Source organism: Impatiens glandulifera, chromosome 5 (assembly GCF_907164915.1).
Source record: "Impatiens glandulifera chromosome 5, dImpGla2.1, whole genome shotgun sequence".
Taxonomy (NCBI): Eukaryota; Viridiplantae; Streptophyta; class Magnoliopsida; order Ericales; family Balsaminaceae; genus Impatiens; species Impatiens glandulifera.
This window is the reverse complement of record NC_061866.1, coordinates 18,822,823-18,837,901: the sequence shown is the minus strand read 5'-3', so window position 1 is coordinate 18,837,901 and position 15,079 is coordinate 18,822,823.

The following is a 15,079-nucleotide window of genomic DNA, read 5'->3' as shown; positions in this document are numbered from 1 at the left end:
TTAATTAATTATATTAAACGTCATTATATATATTATTATTATATATATTATTATTATTATATCATAAATATTTATATAAAAAATAAAAAATAAAAAATATTAAATATAAGTTTATATAAAATTAATAAATAAAAATAATATATATAAGATATAATAATAAAAAATATAATTAAGAAAGAAAAATTAATAAAATAATATAAAATTTAATTAGGAAAGTTAAATTAATAATTATTGTAAGATGAATAAATTAGTAATTATGTATACGTAATTATGATAGGAGAGAGAAATTCTTATAAAATATGTAGATATAAATAATAATTATGGGGATGAAAATCATACCGCCACATGTATATGTAAATATATATATATAATAAATTTGAAATGTAAATATATATATATATATATATATATATATATATATTAAAATATAAATAATTAAATTTATAAAAACATAATTTAAATTATATATCAAAAATATAAATAATCAAATTTATAAAAATAATAATTGAAAATATATATAAAAATATAAATAATTTAGTTTTTATAAATAATAATTTAAATATGTATATATATATATATGTTAGGATCTAGGTCGCCGCTGGTGGACCGGGGGTTGGACCGGTTAGCGGTTCTCACTCGTAGGGTGGTGGTTAATCCGGTTAGAGATTAACACCGGGGTTTCAATACTACACAACCTGTCACAAACCCTTGAACTAGGTTCAAGCGCGGAAGAGGTTTGCTTTCAAGTTGAAGCGGTACACGTGTATGATAGGCGGAGTCGGTTTCGGATGATGAAGATTTGAAGGATGGTGGGTCGGTTTCGGCAATCTGGATACTTGGTATGGTCAGTATGGAGTTGGTTTGGAGCGGTATGGTTAAGTTAGTCGGTTATGTAAGGAGGCCAACAGAAAGTAAATAACACAACAGAGTTTTATGGATGTTCGGAGATAAAACTCCTACGTCACCCCTTCCTCTCGAAACCGCGAGAAGGATATTCACTAAGGAATACAAATACAATTCGATCGAGACTTATTTCCTGCTCGATAACACTCTTACAATTCACACTGAAATTGTAGCACACACACTTAGAATTTAGCACTTAGGCTTTTTTAGAATACCACACTGTTATCACTTGTAGTAAATGCACTTAGCTTTTGTTATCTCAATGTTTGTCTCACTTAGTAACTGCCTTAATGTCCCGCATTTACTCTTCTGCAACTGCCTCCTTTTATAGGTGAAATATGCCAACGGTCATATTTCGAGGCCTTGAATCTGATTGGCTGATCAGAGATGCAGTGATTCAGTGTCTCAGACATGCGGTCTTCTCCTCAGACCTGACGGTCAATCTCATACCTGGCATCCTGTTTCAGACCTGCCGGTATGTAAAGCAAACCTGCCAGGTTTGTCTTTTACTCAATGTAGGCACTGTCTGCTTGGACAGTTGTCTGTACTTTGAAGATTTCCTTTCTGGCTTATCCCGAAGTAGAAAGATCCGGTAGTACTGTTTTCTGCAGCCTACAGTCTTTCCTCAGACTTGCATGGATATGGAAGTATTCAGTCTGTTCCTTTGGTATCATTCTCAACAGATACCCAAAGTGTCTTCTTGTGCAGGTCGGCCTCTTGACTTGGCCTAGGTTGGCCGCTTGACTTGGCCGAATATCTTTTGATAGTGAAGTGACCGGGCTTATTCCGGTTATGTTTGTCTTGAGGATTGATCGGCTATTTGATGGATCTGGCTTTTAGGCTTTGGCCGATCCTTCCTCTGTGCGGTCACGTACCGAATACTCTTGATCGGTTTGGTAGCTTGACCGGTTTGGTTTCTTCAGTTGGTTTTCTTTTGTTCATCCGGTCCGGTTCCTTGTTCCTGCGTAGGAAGTTTGTTTAAGTTAGGTTTATTTGAACCGGTATGAATTTATCTAACAATTTCTCCCTTTTTGATTATTTTATTTAAAATTATCAAAATTATGTAAGTTTGCAACCGTAGGCCGGTTGTTTTGTTTGGCCGATTTTGAAAAAGATTTAGAGAATTTTTCGAAAAATTTTGGGGGAGGGGTTTTGGAGGAATCTCTATCTTTTATCTAACAATTTCTCCCTTTTTGATTATTTTATTTAAAATTATCAAAATCATGTAGAAATGCAAAATAAGGCCGGTATTCAAAAATAACTTTATATATTCATAGATAACCGGAAAGTACTAAGTAAAAATACTAAGGTAAGTAAGAAAAAGAAGGATAGTCCCTATTCTGAGTCCGTGAATTCGTAGGCACTCTTCTTTCTCTTTGGTTGCGGTGGCGGTTGCGGTTGCGGTTGCGTGGAGTGTCGTGGTCTTTTAGATCGGTACCGCAGCTGTTCTTCGAGCACATCCTCGACCTGGTCGTCTTGCTGCGAAGTACCCGTTTCGACCGGGTCAGAAATTACATTGAGCGTCTCCACAATCCGAACTTTCTTACTAGCCGGCTTCTTTCTCTTCTTCGGTTCTGAGGCAGAGGCGGCCGGTGCTGAGGCGGAGGGGGCCACTTTCTTTTTCTTCTTGTTCGCTTCGGAGAACTCTTCCAGCCCACGTTTTTGTCTCTCCAGCCGTTCGGCATCATCCGCAGCTTGTCTTGCTATTTGCTCAGCATACCCTGGATACATGCTCTCAGCCCTTCTTATTCTCTCGGCCTCTATTTCTTCTTCGGTCAGCTGAGTCGCTCGTGGCGCCTCTTTGTCTCTGCTAACCTCGGCGTCCAGCCTTTCCTGGACTCTCTTAGCAACCAGAGCATCGGCCTCTATGGCAGCGGCATCCGCGGCTTCCTTAGCTTTCAGGATTTCGGCCATTTGTGCAGTAAGTGCCTTTACTTCGGCCACGAGATCTTCGTTCTTCTTTTCCAGTACCGAGACCCGTTCAATTGTTGGGTCGACCCGTTCGAAATCCTTCTTTAATTCCGAAGTGAGACCCTCCAGAGCTACAATATGCTGAGCACAATTTTCTCGCTCACCGGCTTCTTCCCATAGTCCGGTGCTGAGTTGCTCCAGGCGTGTTTGAGTGTGATCCACAACCAGCTTCGTCGCATTGGCGAATTTTATGGCCGAGTCAAATATTTTATCGGCGCTATCCTTGAATGGTTGAAGCTTAGAGACGTTGTGTTCAACTATCCGGTCATCAATCATCTCTGATATTGATGCCTCAAATTTCTGAAGCCGGTCTTCCATTTGCCCTGACGTGGACACTTCAAATTTCTTGAATTGTTCATCAATCCGCCCCGAAACGGATGCTTCAAACTCTTGGAGCCGGTCTTCAATCCATTCCTTAGGGGGAACTGAAATGGTGGCTGCCGGTGGTGGAGTAGAATGGGACTGCTTGGTTGGATCAGGATCGGCTCTCTCATCGGAGTCTGTTATGTCAACAACCTCAGTAGGTGTTTCTAATGTGACCGCCTCCTCCAAGTTCGCAGCCGGAACTTCCGAGATCGGTACCTCGACATTTTCTAAACTTTGTACCTCAACAGTCTTTGAAGTCGGTACCTCATCATTTTCTGGCAGTGGTGTCTCAATGTCCCTTGGTGTCACAGTGTCCTCTGTTGTCCAGTCTGTTTGAAAATCTTCGATGACCGGAGCGGTATACACCGGAACTTGTTTCTGATTGCATACAGCTTCTAACCGCTCTATCTCTTGGCGTATTTCCAATTTGCCCTTTTCAAGCTTTTCTAATACTAGCGGTGCTACTGTAGACACCGATCCCCCTTCGGCATATTCTTCCTTAATCTTTCTGATACGCCTTCTTATCTGTCGAAGATGACTTCTCGGTATCAGTAGGCAAGTTCGGCACTGTATTTCCTGAATGGTATTGGATTTGGTGAGACGTAGGATATTGTCCTCCACTTCCTCCAATCTGGCGATGCAGTGTTCTTGCGAGTGGTCCGATAGGATGTCTTTATACTTTGTATTAAACCGGTACTCATGCCACTCCAGATATAGGTCAATGACATCTTCGTCTCTTCTGATAATGCCCTGAAAGATATTCTGGGCTAGTCTTTCGGCCTCCGCTTCGTCGGCCTCCTCTCTGTTGAAGTTTCCATCATCGGCTCTTTCATCATTGTCTCCTTCATCAACCCCGTCCTCACCCTCGGTGGTCTTAGGATTGAAGCTTTGTTCGGCATCGGTCGGACTCCGAGCCGAAAGATCATCGTCATGGTCCGTTCTGTTTTCGGTTCCCTCTGTATCGGCGTCCTCATCGTCCCACTCCTCATCCTCTGTTTGTTGAGGTGGATCTTCGAAAATTACTTTTTCTTTTCTCTTTCCTCCGGTGCTTGCTTTTGCCGGGGTATTTTTCTTCGCGGCTTTCTTCTTTGTTTGCGGGCCACCTGAGGAACTGGAGGCCGATGGCTTTCTTGGAAGAAAATGCCTCGATCGGATGATGCTGCGTTTTAGTATTCCAACACCGGGACCGACTTTGATCTTCAGATGTAAGAAGATTTTACCGAGTTGAACTGCATACCTCCAAGACCTATCTGAGTCCGGTCTCACCATTTCCATAAGATTGCCGAAGACCGATCTTGCCCAGTTGATCTCTGTGCCTTCCATTAGACGAAAAATCATTCTGATTTTGTCTTTGGTCAGATTGCTGAAATTTCCCCCTCTTGCCAGTATCGCCCTGGCAAAAACGTCACACGCCGGGATGAGCTCCGGTTTCAGCAGTTGTTTCTTTCCGGATGTGGGAACCGGCTTGTTTGTTGCTGATACACGGCGGCAAGCCATCTTAAAAACGTCATCGTCCATCTCTGCTGTTGCGTCCATACCGGTGGTTGGGAGATGCAGACTTTCGGCCACTACGGCTTCGGTGATTTCTATTTGGGAGCCGCAAACCGTTGCGAGGATCCTGTCGTAGGAAACGGTTGCGGTTTTGAAGAACTCTTCAACCGCGTTCTTGTAGATTACGTGAGGTCCCTCCAGAAAATATCCCAGACCGGTTTTAATGAGTCGGTCAATTACGTCTTTTGCCTCGGTTGTTCCATTTTGCCGAATCTCATCAAAGTCCACTTGAGAGTATAGTTTGAACAATGCCGCATCACGACCCATGTTTGAATAGTTTGAGAATGAGAGAAATCGGTTTCGAAGGATTTAGTAGCTTAGAGAGAGAAAGTGAATTTCTGTGAAAATGACAAATGTGATGAAGGCTTTCCTTTTATAGGCACGGTTTGGAAGCCAAACCGTCCCATCATGAATGGGCGGGAGTTTTCCCTCCAAAATGAAAGGACATGGTTTCGTGCGAAACGGTGTGCGGTGTCTTTGAGCGGGAGTTTTTCCCTCCAAAACTTTGCCTATGTCATCGGTGACGTATTTTTCTACGAGACCGAATGGTAGATTATGTTCAAGCTTATTCAGATATTTTGATTGATCGGCGTTTAACAGTTTTAAGCAGATTTTATGAAACCGGATACGAACGATATCAAGCCGGTTATGTTAGATAGATACATAGAGTAAAGAGAAGCGATCAAAACTGAAACGATATTTCATTAGAAAGGAAGCCGATAGGACGAAAGAAAGACATTTAAATAAAGATGTTTAAGCAGTAAACACCATTCTGGAATACTTTTCCACCACGGCATCTCTATCGAGAATATTTGAGGGGGATGCCGGTGTACCCGGTCCAAAATCTGGTCGGTACTTGAGAATCAGCCTGCTGATGTGGGGTGCAAAGCCGAGACCCTTCTTGGTCCGCACCATTTTCCTCAAAGTTTGAAAGAGGACCGCTGCCCAATTAATGGGCGTGTGGTTGTAGATGTGGGTCATCATATTGTAGGTATTCTTTGAAAACCGCTGATTTACAGATTGGCACAGAATGGACCGAGTGACAATCTCAAGAAGTAACTGAGTACTACGACCGAGGCGGGTTTTTAACCCATAGGTTTCCACCGTATCGAAGGTTCCAAGACAGCGGAACACATAGTAGTATTCATCAGTTCCCTCCATGACCGGAAAGTCAGAGAACCCTTCTTTAGGCAGATTAAAGAGGGAGGCAAATTCGGCTTCATCAAGCCGGAAGGTATGATTCCTTACCGTGGTTACAATGCGATCTCCCCAGTTAACGGCATTTCTGAAAAATTCCTTGACATCCTCAGTCAGTATGGGACCGGATTCGTCAAGGAAGGCTTGAAGACCGGTAACAATGAGACTCTCAAACATGTGTTTCTTTGAGTGGTCATAGTCCCATTCGGCCAAGCATGAGCCGAAGTCAACACTTAGAAAATTTCCCAAAGTTCGGCTTGGCATGATTATGATGTAGAGAGAGAGAGATTCAAGAGAAATACTAGTGATTGTGGATGTGAGAAAATGAAAGGAGGATGGCTCCTTATATAGAATCGTTTTTGGAGGGAAAATCTGTGCATTGATGGTCAGTTTTGTTTTATTAAGGAAGAGAATCTTTTCCTTTTAAAAGTGCATTGGGAAGTGGCGGTTTGCAGATCTCGAGGTAAATGGTAGTTGGAAAGTGACCAGATTAGTTGTGAATTAAATATGCTAGTGGTTGGGAGTTATCTCATTAAATGGAATTATCTCATTAAATGCATTTAACACATAATGATATAGATTAGATGGAGACCGAAAACGGTAGAGACAACACCGAAAATGACATACATAAATGATGAAGTTAAGAAAAGCACAAATAAAACTGAAGTGGACATGGATGTGGCCGATATGGTCAGAGTTGAATAGATTAATGATGCATCCGGTACATGCAGCAAAACGACCGGATGCCAGACGAGGTGACTTAGCGAGGAGGGTTGAAGTTCCTCCTCCTCCATTCTCTTTCAAACCGACTGTAGAAAGAGTCGGTCATTTCCCTAGTTAGCACCTGAGCCTGGTTCAGGCTTTCGCCAGGGCAAGTTGGAACGCCGAGTTCCACCAGAAGGGTGCTCATTTGGGGAATGAGACCGACTGACTGAACGTTAATCATCCAAACTAAGGTGTCGAACAGCACCCGGGACCAGTTTACCGGTGTGCCAGTAACGATGGCAGCCATCATGTTGAAGCTTGCCACGCAGTAGGTGTTAGTGACATCTCTTCCAAAGATGCCCCTTCCTAACACATCATTGAGGAGCTGGTACTCAGCCCTCAAGAGAGATTTAGAACCATGATCATTGACAGGTTCATCCGATCGGGCAAAGGCTAGGGATACCTCAGCCTTAATGTCTGCAGGAGGATTGAGATCTGTGATCCCTTGCTTGGGCAGACTGAAACACCGACCAAAGTCCTGCTCGGTGAAGTCGAAAATTACCCCCCCAACTTTGGATTGGATGTGGGTCTCAAAATGGGGTGTTCCCCGGAATACCCTGGCATTGTAGTAGAATTCCATAACGGATGCAGGGTAGATGATTTGCTTATCATCCAGAAAATACTGGAGACCGGTGTCTTCTAACTTCTTAATCATCCGATACACTTCATAGTGTTCGGTACCGGTACAGGATTCAAAGTCTACTTGGAGGATGTTTGGGAATTGAGACATGGTTAGTTTGCCTTAGTGAGAGAGTATTATTGTGACTTGTGAGTTTTGTGGTGAGCGTTTCCCTCTCTTAAATACTAGTTTAGGGGCTAACCTATTGTCCAGGCATTAAATGGAATGACATGTATTAACTGCAGGATAAAAGGTTTTTCACCAAAATGGGTATGTTCGCAGTCTAGGTGTCGGTCATAGGCCTGAATCATGAAAGATATCAAAAGATCTTCACGTCTTTTTAGGCGCGACCAGTTTTCTTTGAAAAGGCAACATTTCAGAACAGATATCTACAAACATTGGTAGTTGTTCCACATCTGTGAAATTCAAATAATCTGGGATGACCTGCTTCCGAACCGGTCAGTCATCAGTTGTTCATCCCGATGCGGTTAGTTGGTGTTTCCACCAAGTAGCCGGTCGGTTTACTCTGTCTGATGATCCGGGCGGTTCTTCCATAGGCATCTTGAGAATTCAAAGATCAGCAGCTTAAGAAGAACTACCTGTTTTATCTGTCGAAGCCGGTTTTCCTTTTAAGTATCCTTAGGAAGGATCTGACTGATGTCGGTTAAACCGAGAGTAAGTCTAAATTGAGAGAACTTAGCTTCCTGTAGAGGCTTTGTGAAGATATCGGCTACTTGTTGATCGGTGGGTACGTATTCCAGCCGGATATGCTTCAGCGTGACATGCTCTCGAATGAAATGATGCCTTATGTCGATGTGCTTGGTTCTGGAATGGAGAACCGGGTTGTATGTAATCGCAATGGCACTTGTGTTGTCACAGAAAATTGGGGACTCTTCGGCTGTGATGCCGAAATCCTTCAGTTGCTGTTGGATCCAGAGAAGTTGAGAACAGCAACTTCCGGCCGCCAAGTATTCAGCTTCTGCGGTTGATGTAGCCACGGATGTCTGCTTCTTGCTATGCCATGATACTAGTCGGTCACCAAGGAACTGACATGTTCCGCTGGTGCTCTTTCTGTCAATCTTGCAGCCTGCATAGTCTGCGTCTGAGTAGCTCGTTAGATTGAATGATGAGTCCTTTGGGTACCACAGGCCGACATCAGGTGTGCCCTTTAGATACTTCAGTATCCTCTTTGCGGCTGTGTAATGGGATTGCTTTGGACTTGCTTGAAATCTCCCACATACACCAACTGCAAACAGGATGTCCGGTCTACTTGCTGTCAGATATAGCAGGGAACCGATCATGCCCCGGTACGCAATCTGATCTACTGATTGCCCTTCATCATCTCTGTCCAATTTAATGGATGAACTCATTGGAGTGGCCGCCGAGGAGCAGGTATCCATACCGAATATCTTTAGAAGCTCCTTGGTATATTTCGGTTGACTGATGAATGTTCCTTCCTTGAGTTGCTTAACCTGAAGACCTAGGAAGAAACTTAATTCTCCCATCATACTCATTTCAAATTTGTCAGTCATCATTTTTGAAAATTTGTCACAAAGCTTGGGGTCAGTGGAACCAAAAATAATATCATCTACATAAATTTGAACAAGTAGGATATGTTCCTTCTTTTCAAATTTGAACAAGGTCTTATCTACTGAACCGATGGTGAAATCATGCTCTACTAGGAATGCGGTTAGTGTATCATACCAGGCTCTTGGTGCTTGCTTTAGACCGTATAAAGCTTTGTTCAGCCGGTATACATGGTTTGGAAATGCAGCGTTCTTGAAGCCGGGTGGCTGTTCAACGTACACTTCTTCACGTATATCACCGTTCAAAAATGCACTTTTAACATCCATTTGAAAAACTTTGAAATTTTTGAAAGCAGCAAATGCAAGAAAAATCCTAATGGCTTCAATCCTGGCTACAGGAGCAAATGACTCTTCAAAGTCAATGCCTTCTTCCTGTTTGTAGCCTTGAGCCACTAATCTGGCTTTGTTCCTCGTGACCAAACCGTCCTCATTGAGTTTGTTTCTGAATACCCATCTTGTTCCTATGACCGATTTATCTTTCGGTCTGGGAACTAAGTACCAGACTTTACTACTCTCGAACTGGTTTAGTTCTTCTTGCATTCCCAAGATCCAGTCCGGATCTGACAGTGCTTCATCTATTCTTTTCGGTTCAATCTGGGATATAAAAGCAGAGTTAAAATATCCTTCCAGAAGTTGACTCCTAGTTCGAACAGGTTCTGAAGGGTCACCTATAATTTGCTCAGGAGGATGTTTACTGTTTCTTCTGAGATTCAGTTCAAGGGTGTCTACCAAGTTACCGTTTATTTGATCAAGGCTAGACATGTCGGTAGGCTGACCGAGATTGTCAGACCGACCGGCTTCCTCGGGTTGGACCGAGGTGTCAGCTTCCTGCTGTGAAACAGCTTGATCCGGCTGGGTATCAATATTACCCATTAGGTCATGGACAAATCCCCTGAAGACCGGGGTCTCATCTTCGCTATCAGAATGAATATCGTTATTTTCCAGTCTGTTATGTAGATCAAAGCATGAAGCAGTGTTGCTTTCAACCGATTCATCGAAAACAACATGAATTGTTTCCTCCATGGTTACAGTTCTATTGTTATATACTCTATATGCTTTACTTACCGACGAATATCCTAGCATAATGCCGGTGTCGGTCTTTGCATCAAAAGCAGTGAGTTGGGTTTTACCATTATTATGAATATAACATTTACAGCCGAAAATCCTGAGGTATTTAAGTTTGGGAACTCTGTTGAAATAAACCTCATATGGTGTTTTGTTGTGAAATCTGTTAATCAAGGACCGGTTTTGTGTATGGCATGCAGTGTTGATAGCTTCAGCCCAATATTTCTGAGCAATGCCGGAGTCGGCTATCATGGACCGTGCGGCTTCCTTGAGAGTCCGGTTTCTTCTCTCGGCCAGGCCATTTTGTTGAGGAGTCCTAGCACTAGACAACTCGTGTCTAATGCCGGATTCATCAAGATATGCAGTTAATGTGCTATTAGTAAATTCGGTACCTCTATCGCTTCGAATGCAATTAATACGAGTTGATTTTTCATTTTGCAAACGCTTAAGGAGGTTGATTAGGTTTGATACCGTTTCACGTTTAGATGGTAAAAATATTACCCATGTATATCTAGAGTAATCATCAATAACTACCATGGTGTAAAGCATACCTCCTAGGCTTATGACCTGAATTGGTCCAAATAGATCCATGTGAAGAAGATCTAGGCATCGGCTAGATTGGAGATTTCCTTTGCTCTTAAACGATGACCTAGTTTGTTTACCCATCTGGCATGCTGAACAAACCTTATCCTGGTTAAATACTATATCTGGGATGCCTTCAACTAATTTCTTACCACGAATGTAGTTTAAGGTTTTCATGTTTAGATGGTTTAGTCTTTTGTGCCATAGCCAGGTTTGATCAGTTTTAGCTATCATGCATATAGGATGTTCTACTCTAGTTTTCCAGTCTACCTTGTAGATGTTACCTATCCTATTTCCGGTTAGTAGTACTATTCCTTGAGAGTTCTTAACTAAGCATGCATGTTTAAGGAATTCTACTGTGTATCCGGCATCACACATCTGACTAATGCTAAGTAGATTAAAACGTAGGTTTTCAACTAGAAGTACATTATCAATAGTTAGGTTACCATGGACAATCTTACCCTTGCCCACGGTTTTACCTTTAGAGTTGTCACCGAAAGTGATAGGAGCACCGGTTACTGATCTGATGTCGATTATCAAATTGCTATTTCCGGTCATGTGCTTGGAGCAACCACTGTCCAAGAACCATTCAGAGTTTCCTAGCCGTTTCTTTGGATCCTGTAAAAAGTACATATTTACAACTATTTGGTACCCACATTTACTTGGGTCCACATGCGATTAGTCCCTTAGGTACCCAAACCTTGATAAATCGAACGGTCTTCTTTGCTAAAGTTTCAACTGTTCTCCTCACACTTGGTCTGGTGTATTTCGGTTTCCCTACAGATGACCTAAATGATGATGGTCTTTGGTTTGATGATCTATAGTTTGATCTACGTGGTTCAGGGAAGTCTTTCTTATATTTGAGGATTTCTGCTTTCCTTTTCTCAAGGTCAAGCCATGAATCGGTTGGGCCAACATAGTCATACTTTGTCTTTTCTTCCCTATAATACGCGGTCTCCTCTTCTTCAGCTGTACAGGTGCTCTTAAGGAATTTTATAAAGGGAAGGTTTCCTTTTGTAAGCTTTGCTTTCCATATGGAGTTTCGGTTTTTAGATCTGTTCTCTGTGTATCCTAGGCCATTCTTACAACGTGGATGCCTGTATTCTTTATTCAGGTTCTTTACTATATCGCTAGATCTCCTATAGGCGGCCATCGTATATTGAAATCTGGCATTCTCTTTCTCGGTTAGTTCTCTAGTTGACTCACTAGGTTGTTCGATCTTAAGGTCTAATTCGGTTTCTAGGGTATGAGTATCATCAGGTTGTATGGCTTCCGGTTCGGTTATGATGGGTACCTCTGGTTCTACTGGGATAGGTACTATGGGATCGTTTTTGATGTTGAGGTGCTTAGGTAACATGGTCAATAGGTTCTTATATTCTTCTACCATGTCATTCAATGCTTCATATAACTCATCTTTAGTAAATTCTTCACAAGGAGAGTCAAATACCTGTTCCTCATTTGCCATGAGACATGTGAGGTCATCGTCACTGTCACTGTGAGCCCATAGGCTTCCTCCATCATCGGCTATCAGTGCTTTCGGTACTTCACTTCCTTCACCGGTTTGTTGATAGTTGTTTCGGTTATTTTGGTAGTCTGGTTTCTGTGTATCTCTCCTTGGTTTCCTGCATTCCCACTTAAAGTGTCCCATACAATTACAGTTATAGCATCTTATATTGGATTTGTCACCATAGTAGTTGTTTGTCGGTTGGCTCCTTTTCATGAACCTCCCAAACTTCTGTGCAAGCATTGCCATGGCGTCCTCAGTAAACTGTTCGGCGGTTCTGATCGGTGCAGGTGCAGGAATCGGTACCGGTGCAGATGTAGATATAGGAGCAGGAACAGGTGCAGCCGGTTCCGTAGATGTGAACAGTGCTCTGGTTGACGTTGAGGCCGAGACTTCCTCTTCAGTTCTGGAATTCATCTCGAACTCATATGCCTTAAGATCTTCGAATACATCGTATAATTTCATCTTACGTAGGCTCTTTGATTCTCTCATGACCATCGTCTTTATATCCCAAGCACTCGGAAGAGATCTCAAGACCTTCATAATGACCTCTTTGTTGTCGTAATTCTTGCCCAGATTTGCTAACTCATCTAATACACCAGTGAACCGGTCACTGTATTCCTTCATAGTTTCCCCTGGTTTCATTTTGATGCTTTCAAACCTCTGTGTGGCCACCATTATTTTGTTCTCCTTTGTTCTTTCATTTCCCTCAAAGATCTGGATGACCGTGTTCCAAGTCTCCTTCGCGGTTTTGCAATCTCTGATCTTGCAGTATGTATTTCTGTCCACGCTGTTGGAGATCCGGTTTCTTGCATGGTTGTCCAGATTGTTCCTTCTCCTATCTTCAGCCGTCCATTCTTTTCTTTCTTTATCAATGATTATCGGTCCTTCGGTCAGAATGGATTCCATTTCATCATCCAAGGTGACTAGATGTAGGTGCATGCGTGCCTTCCAGTTGGCAAAGTCATCACCTTCTAGCATTGGAGGCCTATCTTGATACATGTTTGCTTGAGTATTGAAACTAACTGCTCTGATACCAATTGTTAGGATCTAGGTCGCCGCTGGTGGACCGGGGGTTGGACCGGTTAGCGGTTCTCACTCGTAGGGTGGTGGTTAATCCGGTTAGAGATTAACACCGGGGTTTCAATACTACACAACCTGTCACAAACCCTTGAACTAGGTTCAAGCGCGGAAGAGGTTTGCTTTCAAGTTGAAGCGGTACACGTGTATGATAGGCGGAGTCGGTTTCGGATGATGAAGATTTGAAGGATGGTGGGTCGGTTTCGGCAATCTGGATACTTGGTATGGTCAGTATGGAGTTGGTTTGGAGCGGTATGGTTAAGTTAGTCGGTTATGTAAGGAGGCCAACAGAAAGTAAATAACACAACAGAGTTTTATGGATGTTCGGAGATAAAACTCCTACGTCACCCCTTCCTCTCGAAACCGCGAGAAGGATATTCACTAAGGAATACAAATACAATTCGATCGAGACTTATTTCCTGCTCGATAACACTCTTACAATTCACACTGAAATTGTAGCACACACACTTAGAATTTAGCACTTAGGCTTTCTTAGAATACCACACTGTTATCACTTGTAGTAAATGCACTTAGCTTTTGTTATCTCAATGTTTGTCTCACTTAGTAACTGCCTTAATGTCCCGCATTTACTCTTCTGCAACTGCCTCCTTTTATAGGTGAAATATGCCAACGGTCATATTTCGAGGCCTTGAATCTGATTGGCTGATCAGAGATGCAGTGATTCAGTGTCTCAGACCTGCGGTCTTCTCCTCAGACCTGACGGTCAATCTCAGACCTGGCATCCTGTTTCAGACCTGCCGGTCTGTAAAGCAAACCTGCCGGGTTTGTCTTTTACTCAATGTAGGCACTGTCTGCTTGGACAGTTGTCTGTACTTTGAAGATTTCCTTTCTGGCTTATCCCGAAGTAGAAAGATCCGGTAGTACTGTTTTCTGCAGCCTACAGTCTTTCCTCAGACTTGCATGGATATGGAAGTATTCAGTCTGTTCCTTTGGTATCATTCTCAACAGATACCCAAAGTGTCTTCTTGTGCAGGTCGGCCTCTTGACTTGGCCTAGGTTGGCCGCTTGACTTGGCCGAATATCTTTTGATAGTGAAGTGACCGGGCTTATTCCGGTTATGTTTGTCTTGAGGATTGATCGGCTATTTGATGGATCTGGCTTTTAGGCTTTGGCCGATCCTTCCTCTGTGCGGTCACGTACCGAATACTCTTGATCGGTTTGGTAGCTTGACCGGTTTGGTTTCTTCAGTTGGTTTTCTTTTGTTCATCCGGTCCGGTTCCTTGTTCCTGCGTAGGAAGTTTGTTTAAGTTAGGTTTATTTGAACCGGTATGAATTTATCTAACAATATATATATATAATAAATTTCAAATATAAAAAAAAAACTAAACTGAGTTTGAATAATAAATTAGGTTAGTTAGTTTGGGAATAAATGAACAAACTATAAACTATGTTAGTTTGGGAAAGTGAACTATGTTTGTTTGGGAAACTGTTCTAGATATATGGTAAGCTTAGTATATGAACGTATTGTTTAATATTAGTTTTTAAAATTTTATTTTTTAAATAAATATTTATTTTAAAAAAAATATGATAAAATTTATATATATATATATATTAGTTTTTAAAAAAATTTATTTGTAAGATAATATGATTTTTTTTATTATTATAAAATTAATGATAAAATATAATATATATATATATATATTTTGATGAAATAGAAAATTAAATATAAATTAATTATTAGAGTTACCAAATTTATATATATATAAAAGAGAATGTAAAAGTGTTGTATAAGGGTGTTATATGTATTACTCTATATAAAAATATTAGTTAGGAAGAAAAAAAATAATATATATAAATTTAGGAGACACCTAATATTAAGTTTGTATCTCTAATAATTATTTAGTAATTACAAACTGAAAGATAAATTAA